Genomic DNA, 14,310 nt, shown 5'->3' with positions numbered 1-14,310 from the left:
CACCCTGGTGTCCTGGCTGATGTAATCCCCCAATCACTAATATTAAAATATGTTTGCTGTGAAATGGCCTCTGTAGTGCCTTTGGTGCCAGGGCTATGAAACCCAAAACTGCAAAAATGATGGTCGGGATGCTTCCAGCTACTTCCAGCACATGTTACATTGTGGGCCCGAACTGTGAGGCCGCTAGCGCAGATATGCGGTCTATATGCACTGGAAGCATGCAGAGTGGGTGGATCATGACATCAAACAGCCTCTAAAATTGATCTGGTGCATGATCTGCCATTTTAAACCACTCAGTATTGTGGAGTGACCTTAAGAAGAGACCACTTTAAGAGTGGATCACCTTAAGAGCTGCAAGTGAAGATCACCAGAGGAAGTGATGTCGCCTCACACATGACCAGATAGTTGTGGGTGTAACCCGGCAGAGTGAGATATGTTTAGATGTGGCTCATGTAGTAACTGTTTGTATATATATTATATATATATGTGAGTGTGTGTTCTAGTTAAATTATAATAAATAAACACTTTTTCTTTAGATATGACCTGTAGTTCTGTGAGTCTTACAATAGTTCACATATCAAACAAATAAGTAATATTACATTCAGGTCCTGTTAACACCCTTTCTCAATCACTCCCAGGTGTTCAGCTGTATGAGAGATCCCCACAAGCATTATCTAAAGGGCTAACCATTCAATTTTCAGGTGCCACTTTAGACTTTCTTTTGCTGGTGCTGAGTTAGTCATAGAGTCATAGAGTGATAGAGAGGTACTGCACTGAAACAGGCCCTTCGGCCTGGATTTACAACCATGTGGTACTCGATCTTGACAAGAGGTCAGAGGAGTTGCTTGGCCTGTCAGGAGAAAGCCTTTTTTCCATAATGGGGGCTATAGTTGCAGTCTGTCTTGGGCTCCAACATGACTTGGAGTTGGAGAACAGGTAGCAGAGAGGAGAAACTGTGTGCAGTGGGAAGAGGGCTCTCAATAGAAGGCCCTTCCAACCTAGGGTCTTTAGGGAGCACTTCTCCTACCTCCACCTCAGGCAGGAACAGTATCTGAGGCACCTGCATTTCAACAAGGAGGGGGTCACTGAATTGTGCCACCTCCTACAACCTGACCTGCAGCCGCAGAGCAGGGTGAAGATGGCACTGCTAGTGGCCGTCAAGGTCTCGACTGCCCTAAATTTCTATGTCAGTGGATCCTTCCAGGCAACACCAGCAACATCTCACAGTTCAAAATCCATAATACTGAGAAGTGTGAGGTGATGTATTAATCCTGAGAAGTGTGAGGTGATGCATTTTGGAGGACTAGCAAGGCAAGGGAATATACAATGGATGGTAGGACGCTAGGAAGTACAGAGGGTCAGAGGGACCTTGGTGTACTTGTCCATAGATCACTGAAGGCAGCAGCACAGGTAGATAAGGTGGTTAGGAAGGCATATGGGATATTTGCCTTTATTAGCTGAGGCATAGAATATAAGAGCAGGGAGGTTATGATGGAGCTGTATAAAATGCTAGTTAGGCCACAGCTGGCGTACTGTGTACAGTTCTGGTCACCACACTATAGGAAGGATGTGATTGCACTAGAGAGGGTGCAGAGGAGATTCACCAGGATGTTGCCTAGGCTGGCGCATTTCAGCTATGAAGAGAGACTGGTGAGGCTAGGGTTGTTTTCCTTAGAGCAGAGAAGGCTGAGAAGGAACCTGACTGAGGTATACAAAATTATGAGGGGCATTGATAGGATAGATAGGAAGAAACTGTTTTCCCTTAATGAAGGGATCAATAACCAGGGGGCATAGGTTTAAGGTAAGGGGTAGGAGGTTTAGAGGAGATTTGAGGAAAGAAATTTTCACCCAAAGGGTGGTTGGAATCTGGAACACACTACCTGAAGGGGTGGTAGAGGCAGGAACCCTCACAACATTGAAGAAGTATTTAGATGAACACTTGAAACACCATGGCATACAAGGCTGTGGGCCAAGTGCTGGAAAATTGGATGAGAATAGATAGGTGCCTGATGGCCAGTACAGACACAATGGGCTGAAGGGCCTGTTTCTCTGTTGTATAACTCCATGAATCTGACTATTGCCTGTATATGCGCTGTACAGCAGGAGAGGGGACTTCAATGTCTTGTCACTGACCAGAGAGAAGCAGGAGGGGAGAGAACATGGCTTTGTACAGCTGGAGAGATTCCCAATGGTGTAGGATGCCATCGAATTAATGCAGGTGGTTTTGTGGGTGCTGCATGTTAATGGGGAGATGGAACCGCAAGGGCCACTACTCCATTAATGTCCAGTTGGTGTGCAACCATGACCAGAGCATCCCCTCGGTGAACGCTCACTATCATGGCAACAATATGATGCATTCGCCATGTAGCAGTCAATCATACCCACCACCTTTGGCCCACCACAAAAAACCAAAGACTGGCTGCTAGGTGTCAAGGGATACCAGCTTTAAACCTGGCGTACGACCCTCCTCCGCCACCTGACTATGTGAGAACAGCACACCTACAATGAGAGCCTTGCAGCAACCAGAAACATCGTCAAGCATACAATCGGTATCCTGAAGCAATGGTTACACTACCTGGGTTTCTCAGGGGAGCCAACCATTACCCACCAGAGCGTATCTCCAAGTTTTTGGTGACCTACTGCACCCTCCACAGATTTGCTATCATGAGGGCACAGCATTCACCACCAGGCCTTTGGAGGCCACCTCAAGAGGAGGAAGGGGAGGGTGAAAGCATCCAGGACTCCTTTATTCCCAACGAGCTGGCCATGAGTGAATACTCAGACACCAGGTCCCCTGAAATGTCATCCCCACATCACTGTTGCTCCACAATTCTCCACCTTTCAGGCTATCTGTTATGGACCATCACATTCTTGGCCAAAATCCTGAAATACTCAGAAATCTGAACTATTCACCCTTGTACATCCCTTAATGTCAGTCTTCTTGTTGCTGCTGCCTGCCTTAAGTGTTTCTTCACAGTGTTGCCCTAATGTCTGCAGCATAAGAACATAAGAAATAGGAGGCAGGAGTAGGCCATTCAGCCCCTCGAGCCTGCTCTGCCAATCAATAAGATCATGGCTGATCTGATTGTGGCCTTAACTCCACTTTCCTGTCTGTCCCCCCACCCCCGCCGATAACCCTTGACTCCCTTGCAGATCAAAAATCTGCTAATCTCATCCTTGAATATATTCAATAACCCAGCCTCCATTGCTCTCTGGAGAAGAGAATTCCAAAGGTTAACAACCCTCTGAGTGAAGAAATTACTCCAAATTTCCATCTTAAAAGGGAGACTGCTTATTTTGAAGCCTCCGAGTTCTAAATTCCTCCATGAGGGGAAACATCCTCTCATTATCTATCTTGTCAAGCCCTCTCAGAATCCTATATGCTTCAATAAGATCACCTCTCATTCTTCTAAACTCCAATGAGTACAGGCCCAAACTGCTCAGCCTTTCCTCATAAGACAGCACCTTCATCCCAGGAATCAACCTAATGAACATTCTCTGAACTGCTTCCAATGCAAGTATATCCCTCCTTAGGTAAGGAGACGAAAACTTTACTAAAATAAAAGCAAAATACTGCGAATGCTGGAAATCTGAAATAAAAACAAGAAATGCTGGAAATACTCAGCAGGTCTGGCAGCATCTATGGAGATAGAAACAGAGTTGACGTTTCAGGTCAGTGACCTTTCATCAGAACTGGCAAATATTAGAAATGTGAAAGGTTATAAGCAAGTAAAGCTGGGGTGGGGCAAGAGATAACAAAGGAGAAGGTGTAGATAGGACAAGGTCACAGAATAACTGACCAGAATGTCATGGAGCAAAGGCAAACAATATGTTAATGGTGTTATGAAAGACAAAGCATTAGTACAGATAGGGTGTTAACGGACTGAAAATTGAACAGCGGCAAGTACAAACAAGAAAAAAAAAACATGGGGTAAGCAAACTGAACAAGCTAAGATGAGATAAAATAAAATAAACACACAAAAAATATAAAAAAGAAAAAAGAAAAAATAACTAAAAATAAAAGTAAAATGGGGGGCCCGTCATGCTCTGAAATTATTGAGCTCAATGTTCAGTCCGGCAGGCTGTAGTGTGCCTAATCAGTAAATGAGATGCTGTTCCTCGAGCTTGCATTGATGTTCAGTGGAACACTGCAGCAATCCCAGGACAGAGATGTAAGCATGAGAGCAGGGGGGAGTGTTGAAATGGCAAGCAACCGGAAGCTCGGGGTCATGCTTGCAGACTGAGCGGAGGTATTCCGCAATGCAGTCACCCAATCTGTGTTTGGTCTCCCCAGTGTAGAGGAGACCACATTGTGAGCATCCAATACAGTATACTACATTGAAAGAAGTACAAGTAAATCACTGCTTCACCTGAAAGGAGTGTTTGGGGCCTCGGATAGTGAGGAGAAAGGAGGTAAATGGGCAGGTATTACACTTCCTGCGATTGCAGGGGAAGGTGCCATCGGAAGGGGACGAGGTGGTGGAGGCAATGGAGGAATGGACCAGAGTGTCACAGAGGGAACGATCTCTTCGGAATGCTGACAGGGGAAGGGAGGGGAAGATGCGTTGGTAGTGTCATCACGCTGGAGGTGGCGGAAATGGCGGAGGATGATCCTTTGGATACGGAGGCTGATGGGGTGGAAAGTGAGGACAAGGGGAACCCTGTCGCGGTTCTGGGAGGGAGGGGAAGGGGTGAGGGTAGAGGTGCGGGAAATGGGCCGGACATGGTTGAGGGTTCTGTCAACCATAGTAGGGGGGAATCCTCAGTTGAGGAAAAAGGAAGACATATCAGAAGCGACTAAAACTGTACACAGTTCTCTAGGTGCGGTCTCACCAATGCCCTGTACAGTTGTAACAATTCTTTCCCACTTTTCTAGTCCATCCCCTTTGCAATAAATGCCAACATTCCATTTGCCTTCCTAATTAGTTTGTTTAGTTTAGAGATACAGCACTGAAACAGGCCCTTCGGCCCACCGAGTCTGTGCCGACCATCAACCACCCATTTATACTAATCCTACACTAATCCCATATTCCGACCACATCCCCACCTGTCCCTATATTTCCCTACCACCTACCTATACTAGGGGCAATTTATAATGGCCAATTTACCTACCAACCTGCAAGTCTTTTGGCTTGTGGGAGGAAACCGGAGCACCCGGAGGAAACCCACGCAGACACAGGGAGAACTTGCAAACTCCACACAGGCAGCGCCCAGAATTGAACCCGGGTCGCTGGAGCTGTGAGGCGGCGGTGCTAACCACTGCGCCACTGTGCCGCCCTTACTTGCTATACCTGCACACTAACTTATTGTGATTTGTGTACGAGGCTACTTAGGTCCCTCTGTACCGCAGCATTCTACAGTCTCTCTCCGTGTAAATAATATTCTGTTTTTCTATTCTTCCTGCCAAAGTGCACAACCTCACATTTTCCTACATTATATTCCATCTGCCAAATTTTTACCCACTTACATAACCTAGCTATATCTCTTTGCAGACGCTTTGGCTGGAATTTTTTCCAGGCTGCGAGGGGTCTTGATATTTGGCAAAAGCTGAGAACCCCGCATCACCCCTTCTCCAGGAGACATGGCGATCAAGTGCCAATTAGTCACTTAACTGGATAGTGGTGGGCCTTCCATGGAATAAAGGACACCGGCGACGGAAGTCCCACCTTCTGAGAGTTGCCGGCCAATTAGAGACCGGCAGCTCTTTAACTGAGCAGCACCACCACGGAGGCGGTGGCAGCTACCAGTGGAGAACCCACCCGAGGCTGAGGAGTGGCACTGGACCCAGGCCACAGGTAGGTCAGGGCGGAAAGGGTCTCGCCGGGGTGGGGCTCGTGGGGGAGAGAGTTGTAGGGGAGTGGGTCCCCCCTTCCCAATTCTGGGTCCCTTGTTCAGGCACTGAGTACCTTTTAATAAGGGAACACCCGCACACCCCCGCCTTCCACCAGGAGCGGGTAAGTAACTTGCCATCTTCCCGCGTGGTGACAGGCCCACTACTCGGCGAATTCAGGCAGTGGCGGGATGAGATCCTTAATTGTCCACTTTAGGGCTTGAATTGGTGGCATGGCAGGAGGCCGTTCACAGGCCTTCCCAACCCAGACTTAATTTTGGCGAAGGCAGAAAGGTGGCGAGGTCCCCCCTCGCCATCATCCCACCCAATTATATGCTCTCCTTACCTCCAAACCCACAGCAGGGGAGAGCATAAAATTCCCCCCTTAGTGTCCTCCTCACAATTTACTTTTCTACCTCTCTTTGTATTGGCCACAAATTTGGCTACAATACACTCAGTCCTTTCATCCAAGGTATTCATACAGATTGTAAATAGTTGTAGTCCCAGCACTGATCCCTGTGGCACTCCACTAGTTATAGTTTGCCAACCTGAAAATGCCCCATTTATCCTGACTCTATTTCCTGTTAGCTATATATATCTAACTAATCCCCTATCCATGCTAATATATTACCCCCAAAACCATAAACTCTTATCTTGTGTAGTAACCGTTTATGTGGCACCTTATTGAATGCCTATTGAAAATCCAAAATACACTACATCTACTGGTTCCCCTTTATGCACTCTGCAGTTACATCCTCAAAGAACGCTAATAAACTTGCCAAACATGATTTTCCTCTCACAAAACCATGTTGACTCTACTTGATTATATTATGATTTTCTAAATTTCCTGCTGCTACTTCCTTCATAATGGATTCCAGCATTTTCCCAATGACAGATGTTAGGCTAACTGGCCTGTAGTTTCCAGCTTTCTGTCACTCCCCTTTCTTGAACAGAGGTGTTCCATTTGCAGTTTTCTAATCCGCTGGGACCTTTCCAGAATCTAGGGATTCCCTTCCCTAGCATGGTTGGTGGAACATATGAAATAGGAGCAGGAGTAGATCAGATGGCCCCTCAAGCCCGCTCTGCCACTCAATACAATCATACCTGACCTTCTGCCTCAACTCCACTTTCCTGCCCGCTCCATATATCCCTTGATTCATTGAGAAACCAAAAATCTGTCCATCTCAGCCTTAAATATACTAACGATGGAGCATCTACAGCCCTCTGGGGTGGAGAATTCCAAAGATTTACAACCCTTTCAGTAAAGAAATTTCTCCTCATCTCAGTTCTAAATGCTCAGCCCCTTATCCTGAGACTGCCCCCAGGTTCTAGATACCCCAACCAGGAGAAACAACGTCTCAGTCTCTATCCTGTCAAGCCCCTTCAGAATCTTTTACATTTCAATGAGATCACTTCTCATTCTTCAAACTCCAGAGTGTATCGGCCCAATGTACACAGTCTCTCATCATAGGAACCAACCTAGTGAACCTTGAGAGTAGCACCTCCAAAGCAAGTATGTCCTTCCTTACATAAGAAGACCAAACCTGTGCATAGTACTCTAGGTGTGGTCTCACCAATGCCCTACGCAATTGCAGCAAGATTTCCTTACTCTTGTACTTCAATCCACTTGCAATAAAGGCCAACATGCCATTTGCTGTTTAATTTTTGTTTTACTTTCACTGCGGGAGTCTGCAAATAATCTTGCTGGATGACCTTCAGCAGCTCTGGGCCTTGAGGCCCCTGCTTCAGACTGTACCACGTTGGCATGGGCAGCAGCATGTGCTGACTGGCTACCAGGCAAAAGCAGGGGCACTATTGGAGTGGCAGTGATAGGAGCATGATTGCTGTCATGCTGAGAGAAGACAGCAGGTTCATGTTCCATGGTGCCACTGACACTCCCACAGCACGGCGCTCAAACTGTTAAGAGTTTGCAAGCCCCTTTGAGTACTGGGATCTGCAGCCATGATCCCAACAGTCTGAGCTTGCATGGCACCAAGCATGGCTCTCATGACCTCAGTCTGAGTTTCCACTGCAGCATTGAGACACTGGGCGGCTTTCGCCTGTATTGCAATGGAAGCTGAGACAAGAGCCATGCTGCTGCATGACAGGTGGCTCTGCAAGCGCTCCCAGTAAGTTGACCACCACTTCCACGCTGGAAAGGATGGGCTCCAAACTCTACGCATGACAAGGGGCTCTGTGGCAGGCCTGCCAATGCACCAAGCATGTTAGTGTGCATGCCCATCAGCATTCTCCTGTATGCCACCTCATCAACATCCGCATGTGAGTCCTCTGCAGCAGAACTCGTCTGTGACCTCCCCGCCTCCACCCCCACTCCCTTCCCAGTGAGCTGGCACACGCGCTATCCTTTCACCTGGCCCTGCTGCAACTCATGCCCAGTAACACACCATGTGCAGGTGCCAACTCCACACCAGTCCCTAAAGTATGCATAATGCCAGTATCTGAACTGTGAGTATCAGACCGACTGATAGTACATCTTCATCAGATATCTTGCCCTTCATGTGAGGTTGCTCTGGCTGGCCAGCCAACAGTTCTTGGGTATCCGAAAATAAAAATGCAGAGATCCATGGTCGCACCATCTGCTGCTTGCACTTAGCACATCCTTGCCAGATAGCAGGATGAGGGTGAGCTGGGATTTAAGAGGCACAAGGCAGGAACATTCCATCATCTTGAATGTTCTCGGTGACACCAGATGTCACAGCCTCAGTCACAGCCAACTCCATGATGTAGAGCATCATCTCCAACAGAGGCTTCAGTCAATGTATGCATGCCTGCCCTCCTCTGGTTCTCTACTGCTCTCTGTGTTTCTGGTGACCTTTTCCTGTGAGAGAGAGGGAAGAGTGCAATTGAATATGTTGCACCATGTTTGGGTAATGTGCCTGCCATAGCTGAATAGCTGGAAATATGGAAGCAGCAAGAGGTGGGTGTGAGGCTGACAGTAGTGGTAAGTGTGTAAGAGTGAGGTGGAGTATCTGAATGTTAGGCTTGAATCCTGATTGCTTCTTGGTGAGTGGTGGGGCTGTGGTACATTGAGCAGTGAGAGGTTGATGATGCAGTGGGTAAGATAAGTCATTTGAAGATGCATTCACTGACCTTGACCACCCGTGTTAGGTCATTAAACTTCTTTCAGCATTGCTGCCAGGTCCTCTGGGCCAGACTCCCAGACCACCTGCCAGCTTTCTCTTCTCAGGGTGTGCCTTGAGGGCCTCCGGTTCCCCTATGCAAACATGGCGCCTCCTCCTTTCCAACTCCATTACTATAACCTCCAGCGCAGCATCCAAAAACCTGGGAGCCCTCTCTCTGGCCTGTGTCTGCATTTGCTGTCCTTTACCTTCCAGTCAAGCTTCCTGAAACTGTTGCAGCATCTCCTGTTGCATGAGTCTTTTTCTTTCTTTTCTTTCTTTGGCCTCCTTGTCTCGAGAGACAATGGGTAAGCGCCTGGAGGTGGTCAGTGGTTTGTGAAGCAGCGCCTGGAGTGGCTATAAAGATCAATTCTAGAGTGACAGACTGTTCCACCGGTGCTGCAGATAAAATTGGTTGTCAGGGCTGTTACACAGTTGGCTCTCCCCTTGCGCTTCTGTCTTTTTTCCTGCCAACATCTAAGTCTCTTCGACTCGCCACTCTTTAGCCCCGCCTTTATGGCTGTCCGCCAGCTCTGGCGATCACTGGCAACTGACTCCCACGACTCGTGATCAGTGTCACAGGACTTCATGTCGCGTTTGCAGACGTCTTTAAAGCGGAGACGTGGACGGCCAATGGGTCTGATACCAGTGACGAGCTCGCTGTACAATGTGTCCTTGGGGATCCTGCCATCTTCCATGCGGCTCACATGGCCAAGCCATCTCAAGCTCCGCTGGCTCAGTCGGGTGTATATGTTGGGGATGTTGGCCGCCTCGAGGATTTCTGCGTTGGAGTACAGCTCCTTTTAAGAGGGTCACTTGTCGGTGGCGTACTGGTATTGTCACTGGACTAGTTACCCAGATATTGCTCTGGGGACATGGGTTCAAATCCCACCACAGCAGAAGGTGGAATTTGAATTCAATTAATAAATCTGGAATTTTAAGCTAGTCTAATTTTTTTTTTAGAACACTACAGCGCAGTACAGGCCCTTCGGCCCTCGATGTTGCGCCGACCTGTGAAACCATCTGACCTACACTATTCCATTTTCATCCATATGTCTATCCAATGACCACTTAAATGCCCTTAAAGTTGGCGAGTCTACTACTGTTGCAGGCAGGGCGTTCCACACCCCTACTACTCTCTGAGTAAAGAAACTACCTCTGACATCTGTCCTATATCTATCACCCCTCAACTTAAAGCTATGTCCCCTCGTGTTTGCCATCACCATCCGAGGAAAAAGACTCTCACTATCCACCCTATCTAACCCTCTGATTATCTTATATGTCTCTATTAAGTCACCTCTCCTCCTCTTTCTCTCCAACGAAAACAACCTCAAGTCCCTCAGCCTTTCCTCGTAAGACCTTCCCTCCATACCAGGCAACATCCTAGTAAATCTCCTCTGCACCCTTTCCAAAGCTTCCACATCCTTCCTATAATGCGGTGACCAGAACTGCACGCAATACCCCAGTTGCGGTCTCACCAGAGTTTTGTACAGCTGCAGCATGACCTCGTGGCTCCGAAACTCGATCCCCCTACTAATAAAAACTAACACACCATATGCCTTCTTAACAGCCCTATTAACCTGGGTAGCAACCTTCAGGGATTTATGTACCTGGACACCAAGATCTCTCTGTTCATCTACACTACCAAGAATCTTCCCATTAGCCCAGTACTCTGCATTCCTGTTACTCCTTCCAAAGTGAATCACCTCACACTTTTCCGCATTAAACTCCATTTGCCATCTCTCAGCCCAGCTCTGCAGCCTATCTATGTCCCTCTGTACCCTACAACGTCCTTCGGCACTATCCACAACTCCACCGACCTTCGTGTCATCCGCAAATTTACTAACCCACCCTTCTACACCCTCTTCCAGGTCATTTATAAAAATGACAAACAGCAGTGGCCCCAAAACAGATCCTTGCGGTACACCACTAATAACTAAACTCCAGGATGAACATTTGCCATCAATCACCACTCTCTGTCTTCTTTCAGCTAGCCAATTTCTGATCCAAAGCTCTAAATCACCTTCAACCCCATACTTACGTATTTTCTGCAATAGCCTACCGTGGGGAACCTTACTGAAATCCATATACACCACATCCACTGCTTTACCCTCATCCACCTGTTTGGTCACCTTCTCGAAAAACTCAATAAGGTTTGTGAGGCACGACCTACCCTTCACAAAACCGTGCTGACTATCGCTAATGAACTTATTCTTTTCTAAATGATTATAAATCCTGTCTCTTATAACCTTTTCCAACATTTTACCCACAACTGAAGTAAGGCTCACAGGTCTATAATTACCATAATGATGGCCATGAAACCATTGTCGATTGCTGGAAAAACCCATCTCGTTCATTAATGTCCTTTAGGGAAGGAAATCTGCTGTCCTTACCTGGTCTGGCCTACATGTGACTCCAGATCCACAGCAATGTGGTTGACTCTTACATGCCCTCGAAATGGCCTAGCAAGCCACTCAGATTAAGGGCAATTAGGGATAGACAATAAATGCTGGCCTGGCCTGTGACGCCCACATCCCATGAATGAATAAAAAAAAGGCTGCCTTTAAGAGGTCCAGGCTAGCTGTGTGTTGCGCTAGCCCTGTATGTGTCCAATGTTAAGCCTGTAGCCAGTCAGCAGTATGTTCCACACTGGGCTGCACACTACAATCATTGTAAGGCAGCACACAGGCATGAAGTCAGCATGTAGCCTGCTTCAACGTGACTGGGTTTGGGATAATCGCACATCACGATCCCACGCCTGAATATGGGCCTTATTGAATTTTCTGCCATTATCTGGTCATTATCACATTGCTATTTGTGGGACCTTGCTATGTGCAAATTAGCTGCCGTGTAACCTACATTACAACAGTGGCTATACTTCAGAAATACTTCATTAGCTGTGAAGAGCTTTGGGGTATCCTGTGCTCTTGAAAGGTGCTATATAAATTCTTTTTTTCCCTATTCCAGAGGACACAGTGGGTTCCTGGAGCACACCACCTGTTGACTGTCATTGAGTGCACTGATTGACTGTTGAGAGAGACCGCTGGAGATTGAAGCCTTTATTAAGATGCTTGAGGTTGTGAATAAAAGTCCATAGGTATTTGCAAGTCCTTATTTTTGTGTACCTAGTATTCAATCCTCAGAGGTCACAGAAACAGGCCAGTTACAATACCTTTGATGTTTTGGCCAAAAATCCTCTTCGAGGGAGAGGTTCAGTAAAGAAAATATGAATCCCAGTATTTGAAAAACCGTATTACAAGTCATTACATGATTTATTCAGCTCTTGTTTTCCTCGTGTAAATCCCTTATATGCTCTTCTTTCACTGTGCTGAGGTCAAGAGTCATCATATTGTCTTACTTGAACTCCACTCTGTTCTTGGACCTTAAAACGTTGGAGCTCCATAACTCCCTCAGTCTTCCCTTTCCTACTATAATCTACGAGATTCCAAAATTCAAATTTGGAGTCACATACTCACTGCTTTCTGATTTAAAAAACAAGAAATGCTGGAAATACTCAGCAGGTCTGGCAGTATCTGTGGAGACAGAAGTAGAGCTAACGTTTCAGGTCAGTGACCCTTCTTCAGAACTGACAAAAAAGCTTGCTTCTCTTTTTCATCGTTTCTAGCTGCATGGGGTCCTGCTGACTTAACCAAGATCTCTGACTGTCTAAAAAGAACATTTCCTTCACTGTATTTTCCAGTTAGTGGTGGAACTGTGGGTAGGGGAAATGTAGGGTTGCCAGCCCTGCAGAATTGCCCCAGAGTCTCTCGGAATTAGTCTAATCTCCAGAACACTGCTGTTAGAAAACTGGGAAAAATCAAAGGGTGTTTAAACAATTGTCGTTTTTAAAAAAAACATTCTGAAAACATTTTTGTTTACTAGTTACAGAAATATTGGTCATAAGGGGAAAAGGCTGTGAAAAGTCTGTTTGCTTTTCAATTAGCCATGGAGGGCAGCATCCCACAAATATGGACATGTCAGGTGACCGATGGTGGGAGCGCAAAGCACTCAGAGGTCAGAAGAGCATGTGGTGAAACCTACAGGAATATGTTCAACCAGAACTGATAATCATAGGAAGCGGTTGGTGTTCAATAATGATCATTAGAGTTTTAAAACATTTCACTTCACTGACTATTAGCGTAACAGCAGAGTTTGTATTAAAGCCAGTCACTTTGATGCGTGCACTAACTCAACTCCACGGCATTGACTGAAACTGCAATTGTCTTCTGTTTGTTTTCTATGCTATGAATTAAGAAATTAGTAGACTTATTTGTCAATACATCACATACATCAATAATGTATAATGGTATTGTCCTCCATTGATAACGGACAGCGAGTTTCAACTCCATTCACATATCTGGATTGGGACATATTGGAATGGATGAGTTACCTGCACACATTCCCAATCAGGACATTCAGAGACTTTCCCAATTATGGCACTCAGGCCAAGTGAATTTTTATTTATTCATTCACAGAATGTGGGTGTCTCTGACAAGGCCAATATTTATTGCCCAATCATAATTGCCCTTTAGAAAGTGGTGGTGAGCTGTCTTTTTAATCCACTGAAATCTGATTCTTATTGTAATTTTTTAATAGCGGTTTGATCCAACTGAGTGGCTTGCTAGGCCATGCCAGAGGGGAGCTAAGAGTCAACCACATTGCTGTTGGTCTGGAGTCACACATGGCCAGGCTGGGTAAGGATGGCAGATTTCCTTCTCTGAAGTATGTGAGTGAACCTTTAGGTCTTTATGACAACCCAAAGGTTTCATAATTACCGATACTAGCTTTTTATTCCAGATTTATTTAATTAAATGACTTCAAATTCATGGTGGAATTTGAACGCACATCTCTGTTTCACTAGTCCAAAAATAGCCAGTACGAAATCGTAGCCCCGGTCACCTGCACACATTCAGAAACAGATTAATTACCTAACCTCCTCCCTGAGTCAGAAGGTCATGGATTCAAAGCCTTGCAGAACTTGAGTATATAATCGAAGTTGACACTGCAGTGAGGAGAGTGCTGTACTGATACAGCTGTCATTCTTCAGAGGAGATGATAAACCAAGGTTTCATCTTCATGATGCTGTGGTTCAGGTGGATGTTGAGGATCCCATGGCACCATTTGAAGCAGAGCAGGGTTTTTTCTGAATACACTAGCTAACATTCCTCCCGCAACTAACACCACCAAAACAAAATTCACCATACAAACATAGAATATATGAATTCGGAGCAGAAGTAGGCATTTGGCCCCTCCACCCTGCTCCACCATTCAATAAGATCATGGCTGATCTGTTTGTGTCTTGAATTCTACGCTCCCATCTATCCCCGATAACCTTCGATT

This window comes from Heterodontus francisci, chromosome 17 (assembly GCF_036365525.1).
Source record: "Heterodontus francisci isolate sHetFra1 chromosome 17, sHetFra1.hap1, whole genome shotgun sequence".
In the NCBI taxonomy this organism is placed as follows: domain Eukaryota; kingdom Metazoa; phylum Chordata; class Chondrichthyes; order Heterodontiformes; family Heterodontidae; genus Heterodontus; species Heterodontus francisci.
The sequence above is the reverse complement of the archived record's forward strand: the minus strand, read 5'-3'. Positions refer to the sequence as shown.